This window comes from Orycteropus afer, unplaced genomic scaffold, assembly GCF_000298275.1.
Source record: "Orycteropus afer afer isolate SDZICR_OR568_19922 unplaced genomic scaffold, OryAfe1.0 scaffold00093, whole genome shotgun sequence".
Lineage (NCBI taxonomy): Eukaryota > Metazoa > Chordata > Mammalia > Tubulidentata > Orycteropodidae > Orycteropus > Orycteropus afer.
The window spans coordinates 4,665,956-4,673,716 of NW_006921680.1; positions in this window are offsets into that span (position 1 = coordinate 4,665,956).

Genomic DNA, 7,761 nt, shown 5'->3' on the forward strand with positions numbered 1-7,761 from the left:
CCCTCCCCATATTGTTCCATAAATTTGTGAGAATATCGGGGCACGGGGTCTTTTGCTTAAGCCACTGACCTGGTAAGGGCAAAGACCCTAACTTAAGTTAGTTAATAAACTTTCCTAGTGCATTTGCATTGTCGTGTGTTGGCATATTCCTCTCTTCCGAGCATCTCCTTTATAGCCTGGGTACAACATTGTACTTAAAGACCACTCATTGTTTCCAGTTGGCCCTGTGCTGTATAAGAATGTTTTCCCCTTTTTCTGATTGAATAGGAATTTTAGAATAGCAGTATTTTAAATTCTGATGTACCTAAACAAATACCTATGTAATTATAACTTTTTAATATTAAATTATCTTTAGATCTCAAAATGTCTTAAGTAGGAACTTAAGGTAAGTTACCTCTTTAATAAACAGGTGTTAAGAAACATTTGAAATATTTGAATTTAGTATGAACTTAGAATTGAAAATACATGTTTGTTTTAGTAAAGGGCAGTAGTGCCAGGGTTAATTAAATTGGAGGACACATGGAAAGAAGGGTTTGGTTCCATCTTCCACCATTGGACTATTACATGTCATGATCTTTACTTAGTTTGAGTCAATATAATAATTCATTTGGGCATCACTCTTCACCACATACTTTTCCTGTGTATAATACCTATTATAAAAACATTTTAATTATAGTAATATTTCTGTAAAGAAAATGTGTAATGTGAAAATGCTTATCTTGCTGTTTTTGCTTGCGGTGGGCAGAATTAAGGCCCCTAAAGGTGTCCATGAATATGTTACCTTACATGGAAAAAGGGATTTAGCAGATGTCATTAAGGAAATAGGTTTTGTGTTGGGGAGATTATCTTGGATTATCTTTGTGGACCCAATCTAATCACATGAATCACTTTAAAAGTGATAAAGAAAGATGTGCCCACCAAAGAATCATAGATAAGAGATCTGACATTGCTGACTTTGAAGACAGGAAAGGGGCCTCTAGAAGCTGGAAAAGACAAGGCGACATTCATCTCTTAAGTCCTCAGACAAGAACTCAGCCCTACCAACACCCTGTAGCTTAGGCTTCTGACGTACAAAACTGTGAGAATAAATTTATGTTTTTTTTTGAGCTACAAAGTTTGTGGTAATTAGTTAAGGCAACAATAGAAAACTATGACACTGCTCAATGTATATATCCTGTTAAAATGAATGCACATTCTTTTGAATTTGAATTTCATAGATCACTGAAATTGGGGATCATCATCTAAATTTTTGCAAAAAGAGTGATCAGATCATGTGTTACTAAAACTGGTGACTTGCTGTGAAAACATAAATGTCAAAAGGACTCTTAAAAATATGTGAGCATTTATTTCCTTGATAGTGCCTGAACTTTTCTCACCCTACATGCTACTTATAGCACAGTATCACCAACACTATGGATTAGATACATCACTCTGAAAGAACCAATGCATTATACTCAGAAAATCTAAGTGGTGTATTTCAAACAGGGTTTGAGTTGAATGGTTATGTGACTGAAAAGTCTTACCTTTTGGCATTTAGTTTTTGTGTGAATTTGTAAAATCAGGGTTTTGAGTGGTTAATATCCTTGGCTGCTAACCCAAAGGCTGGAAGTAGGACCCAACCCAGGGGTGCTTCGGAAGAAAGGCCTGGCTCTCTCCTGGGAAGGTCAGCCATTGAAAACCCCATAGAGACCAGTTCTACTCTGACTCATTTCAGGTAGCCATGAGTTGGAATCAACTCAACAGCACCTTGTACTGCTAAGGTCCCAAAAGTTTTCCAAGTTAAAAGTGACCCAAAACAAATACTAAAACTGCTTGATGCAGCAACTGAGAAGCAACAACTATAGCTCCCATTGAATGGGAAACCTTAGGTTAGAAACCATTTCTAAAGGGCCCTATACATAGAAAGACCCTGAGAAGAAAAGTAATCCTACACTCAGAATAGTGGAATGGAAGCTAGCATCTATGAATGGTTGAATGTAATTACATGTGCCTGCTATATGCCATATAGTTCATAGTTTATTCAGAAAATCCACCTGCATTTAATAAATTACACACATTGTGTGCAGATTCTGACTCCCCAGGTGGCTTAAATTACTTTTTAAGATCCTGCCTTTATATGCCATTTTCTCCCCTTTGATCACACAAAGTATGACCATTCTTTAATGTCTGTGGAGAAAAGATACTGCATAGTTTGTTGTTAGGTGCTTTTGATTCGGTTCCAACTCATAGCGACGCCATGTATGACGCAACGAAACACTGCCCGGTCCTGCGCCATCCTTACAATCATTGCTGTGTTTGAGCCCATGGTTGTAACCACTGTGTCCCATCTCATTGAGGGTCTTCTGCTTTTTCGCTGACCCTCTGCTAAGCACAATACTCCTCTCTGAGAATTGGTCCCTTCTACTGCATAGTAAGAATCAGGCGATCAGGAAGATTTTTGCTTTTAAAAATGACTACATGCTGGTTTAAGGAGCTCTGGTGGTGCAGTGCCTAAAGCATTTGACTGCTAACCAGAAGGTCGGTGGTTCGAATTCACCAGCCGCTCCACAGAAGGAAGATGGGGTGATCTATTTCTGAAAAGATTGATAGCCTTAGGAATCCAATGGAAGTTGCTATTAGTTGGAATCCACTTGATGGTAGGGGTTTGGGTACATACTGGTTTAAAACATTTAATCTTAGTTGTTTTGTATTTAAAAGATCAAGAAAGGGAAAATAGTGTTCACGTAGTCATTACATACATTCTGTCTTTACAAACCAGAAATTAGGAAGTCAGGTGGCATGGAAAAAAGACAAGTATAGGTTTCATCTTTTTAAGCTGAGTTCTGTTTTTGTATTCCTGGCAGTGTTAATTTCTCTTGTGTTAGAGAGAGTGTCTCTAGACACAAGAGAAATGCTAGATGGGACAGAAGACTCTTCATGTACAAAGAAAATGAAGGTTAGGCAGAGGGGAAAAGTGCTGAGAAGGCAAATTTATGCTTTTCTAACCATAAATTTGAGTTACAAGCAGTTTCTATAAGGTACAAATAAATATATTTTCCCAAATTGCCTGTGGCTAGCCCTACAGTGCCTCACTCAGTACAAGTGCTATGTGTATGATTGGAAGGCCTTTCTAGCTAAGAAATAGGTTCAGAATGAGTAATTTGTTTACCAGCTCAACCCATATTCTCAATAAGCAGTGGTGAATATTAGGAAATATGTAGCCACAGTAAGTTTTCGTGCAAAGCAAGTAGCTTATACGAAAGTCCAAGTTAGATCTAGCTTTGCAGAGGATCTTACTATGCCAGCTAACCATATGCTTTAGCAAAGGAGCTTTTTCTGCTTATGAAGCTAAATGTTACACACCAGGGCTTCAGCAACCAAGAACTTACAGGGAGAGAGGGATAGATTGAATGACTATTACATGCCAGGCTATAATCTGTTCAACTCACATAAGTGATTTAAAGTAGACACTATCCTCATTTAACAGACAACATATAAAGGAGGGAAGCTCAGATGAACTTTAATTGTCATTTATTCTTAAGTAGAATATGATGTTATGTGCCATCGAGTCAGACTCGACTCATAGCGACCCCTCCTTGAGTTTCTGAGGTGGTATCACTACGGAAGTAAATTGCCCAACCTTCCTTCTGAGGAGAGGCTGGTGGGTTTGAACTGCTGTCTTTCTGGTTAGCAGTCAAGTCCCTTAGGCACTACACCACTAGAGCTCCTAAGTAGAAACTAGCCCTCCAAATCATTCATTTGTAATGCAGTTGTTAATTTTTGTTAATAAGTACTCCCACTTTAAAGAGATGTAAAGGAGCTGAAGTGTGTGTCTTTGAGACTGACTCAGTCATTCTAACAAGGTATATGCAGATGCTATCATTTTCTGATGGCACTGTCTGAATTCTGCATCCTTTGGAACCTCCTCCAAAGGACTAACTTTACAGGTTTAAACCTATGCAATGATAATGAATACTCTACCTTTGTTAGATTTTGAACTTGACAGAAACTGAGGTCTGAGATCGACTTGAACCAATTGTTTTAATTAATCCTTAATAGCAATAAAAATTTAAGTTCTGGATTTTTTCTTTGTCCTTTTACAACCTCCATCAGCTTTCTAGTTCTCTCAGTTCTCAGCTTTCTAGGTATCTCACCTCTTTCTTGAGTTTGAAAGACTTTACTTCCCTCTAGTTACCAGTCAATCCCTGCAAGCAGGTAGTTGATTAAAGCTCTGTGTGTGTGTGTGTGTGCCTTCATTTACACTTCTGCCTATCTACTCATCATGCATTTTCTGAAGGTTTTGTGTTGGGTTTGTGAATACTTTAAAAGCTTTTAAGTGCTAAATGATAGAATTTAGGCATGGAAACTAGATTCCTTGGTATAGGAGTTATTTTGGGTAGTTAAGTGTGGGGTTTGTCCAACATATTTCTCATGCCCCCGTATGGGACCCTCCACTTGAAGTCCATCCCTGAATATTTCCCGTGTGAACTTAGTAGTGCATTACATTTTTGGAGAAGCAGCTTCTAGTAGGATACTAATGGCTTCTACTTTCAGTAAAGGCTATTGGGTTTGCTTCAATGGCCAGGACTTATGGGGGAAATAGACTTCACAGGATATTGGCATCAATATCCAAAATGCTTCTTTGTCCATTAGCCTCCCTCTCCAGAGACAATAGAAAGAAATGCTTTTAAAGTAGAGGAATTGTTCCTCGTTAGAATTTTGTTCCAAGAGAAATCTCTATTTCGCACTTCCCTCTGCTTTGACTATTGCTAGAATTATTGCAAACCAGAGTATTTTTTTCTCTTACATAGTGCATTTTTTAACTGAAGTATTTCTAGACACTGATCTGAATCACATTTGGATGAAAGTATCTGGAACTTATCTTTCTCCATAAAATTTAAAGCTCTGTTTATTATCATTAATTACTATCAATCTACTTCCATAGTGATACTGCCTTGGCAACCCAAGGAGGGGTTGCTATGAGTCGGGGCCAACTAAATGGCACATAACAACAACAATATCATTATGTATGGTACCTACTTTGTATCAGACACTGCTTTAGATAGTCTACATATATTTAGGGGAGCTCTGGTAGCGTAGTGCTTAAGGCATTTGAATGCTAACGAGAAGGTTGGCAGTTCAAACAGACTAGCCACTCCTCTGAAGGAAGGTTGGTCATTCTCCTTCCAAAGAGATACCATCTTGGAAAGCCAAGGAGAGGTTGCTATGAGTCAGGTCCGACTCATCAGCAGTGAGTTTGGTTTTTTGGTTTTGGTACATGTATTTAGAGATACAGCATAGTCAAAAACCAAAGTCACTGCCGTTGAGTCACATCTGACTCATAGTGACCCCTCCTTGTGTTTCTGAGATGGTATCACTAAGGAAGTAGATTCCCCAACCTTCCTTCTGAGGAGTGGCTGGTGGATTTGAACTGCCAGTCTTCTGGTTAGCAGTCAATGCCTTAGGCACTACACCAGAGCTCCTTATAGTATAGTAGTATAATGTTTAAGAGCAAGTTCTCTAAACTGCTGAGTTCAAATCCTGATTCCACCTCTTACTAGTAGTGTGACTCTGGATAAGTTACTTACCTCTCTGTGCCTCAGTAATAAGTATCTGTTTTGAGGATTAAATGAGTTAATGAATGTAAAATGCTAAGAGCAATCTCTGATACCTGGTACTAGCTCAATCCAGGTTACTTAGTCTTCCTGTGAGTCCCTGGATAGTGAAAATAATGAAGAACTCCACTACTAGCCAACAGGTTGGTGGTTTGAATCCACCCTGAAGTACCTCAGAAGAAAGACCTGGTGATATGCTTCCGAAAGGTCACAGTCATCGAAAATCCTATGGAGCAATTCTACACTGCACTCATGGGGCCACCATGAATCAGAATCGACTTGATGGCAACTAACAATAACACATTCTTCCAACAACCTACAAGCGAGATATTGTTATCCTTATCTTAAAATGAGAAAACTGAGACTTGAGGAAGTTAAAGAACATATCCAAAGTCACACAGTTAATGACTGGTGGCATTGGGTTTAAATCTGCTAGACTTAGACACCTACACTTGGTCCACTTTTTCACACTGAAAGGATTTAACAAAATCAGAGGACCTGGTTTAGGAACTGTAATCAATGACAACATTATTGAACAGTATTGTGTTCTTCTGTGACTCCTACTCTTAGGTATCTAGCCGTTTTTGAAAATCAGTGGGTATATTATTTTCTTACTAACTTGTAAGAGCTGTTTTATTACTTGGGATATTAACCTTTGTTCTAGCATGACATTTGATTTCAAAGGACATTTCTTTTGCATTTTAAGTTTTTTAAATTAAATCCTGCTATGAAAGTCCTTTGGTTTACATAGTTGACACTACATGTAGATTATTGATAAAGTAATTTGAAATATTCCATACAGTTAGAAAATTTAGAGAGGTAGGCCAAAAACCAAAACCAAACTCACTGCTGTCAAGTCAGATCCAACTAACAGTGACCCCTCCTTGGGTTTCCAAGGCAGTATCTCTACGGAAGTAGATTGCCCAGTTTTCCTTCTGAGGAGTGGCTGGTGGATTTGAACTATCAGCCTTCTGGTTAGCAGTCAAATGACTTAGGCACTATGCTAGCAGAGCTCCCAGAGAGGTAGCCATTGGTCAAAAATCTTTGTTACTTGGAGAAGATAGCACCCTTCTCCTCAAGCCAAGGAAGGAGCCTAAGTCCCCTTGTCAGGCTTACAGAAAACTCCCTGATTAGTGGTTGGGCCTGCTATTTTAGCATCTAAGCCATATCCTGAATGGTTTTTCATTTTTATTTTTCTTTCATGATTTTGCTGCCCAGGATCTCCTTTTAATTATTTTGATTTTTACCTAGAAAAGTTGGACATAGTTTACTTTTGTAGTAAATTAAATAGTGCTTTTGAATTAACTACCTTTGAATTTAGCACTTAGATAAAATTATATTGGATGTTTTCCATGAAAGCTGTTGTCTTCTCTTATTTTGCATAGGTTAGCCTTTCCTTCCTTGCACATTCTGAATATAGAGCACAGTGAGATGTTTTAGAGATGCATAAATTAGAATTGCTATAAACATTGGGATTGTTAGAAAATTAAAACCTCTGGGTCAGAGATTGGAAATCAGCCCACTGGCTATATTTGTCCCACAGATATTTCCTTCATTGTTTTAAAAATATTTTTAACTAATTGCTAATGCTAAAAATGCCTTAGGCACTATGCCACCAGAGCTCCTAATGCTGAAAAACACAGATACTTCATATAAAACTCAGATTTCTGCTTTTCTCTTAAAAAAGTAGAATTTCTGACAATAATGGACTATATACATGTCATATATACGTGTGTGTGTATATATATATATATATATATACACACACATATATATATATACACATATATATACATGTTAATCATGAGCTTGCATTGCATTGTAGTTATTTTCTTGGAAGTTAAGTCTTCTTCAGTTTGCTACAGTTCTCACTATTCTTTAATGTCTTATACCTCATCTACTTTTACATACATTATTCTGATCTAGGCAAATAAATATATAAATTGTTATTATAAGTGAGGAAATTCCTTAATTTTTTTCATTAATTAGTGAAGACATCATAAAGCTTCTTTGCTTTATTTTTTTAATACATTTATTTCTTTAAAAGGTGGTAAGAAGTACAGAGACATTAGAAGCAATTACCATCCAGAGGTACCAGCTTTCTTATTCTCAGCTTTTCACACACACCCACTCCGTTGGCTGATGATAAGAACATAACTGGAAATTT